Consider the following 214-nt stretch of genomic DNA (forward strand, 5'->3'; position numbering starts at 1 on the left):
AAAAATTAAAAAACTATCTAAAAACTCGGGGAAAAAATTGATCTTTTTTGGGCAGCCAGAACCAAAAATTTTGATAATTTTAAAAAGGGTTTTCCCCTTTTTTAAACAACACAAAAAATTTCCCAAAAATTTCAAAAAAATTTGGGTTTTTTTGGAGTAAGCAGTCACAATTTGCTAACCTTTTTTCAGGAAAAAGGAAATAAAGTTGTGGGTT

The sequence above is a fragment of the Penaeus monodon genome, chromosome 25 (genome assembly GCF_015228065.2).
Source record: "Penaeus monodon isolate SGIC_2016 chromosome 25, NSTDA_Pmon_1, whole genome shotgun sequence".
Classification (NCBI taxonomy): domain Eukaryota; kingdom Metazoa; phylum Arthropoda; class Malacostraca; order Decapoda; family Penaeidae; genus Penaeus; species Penaeus monodon.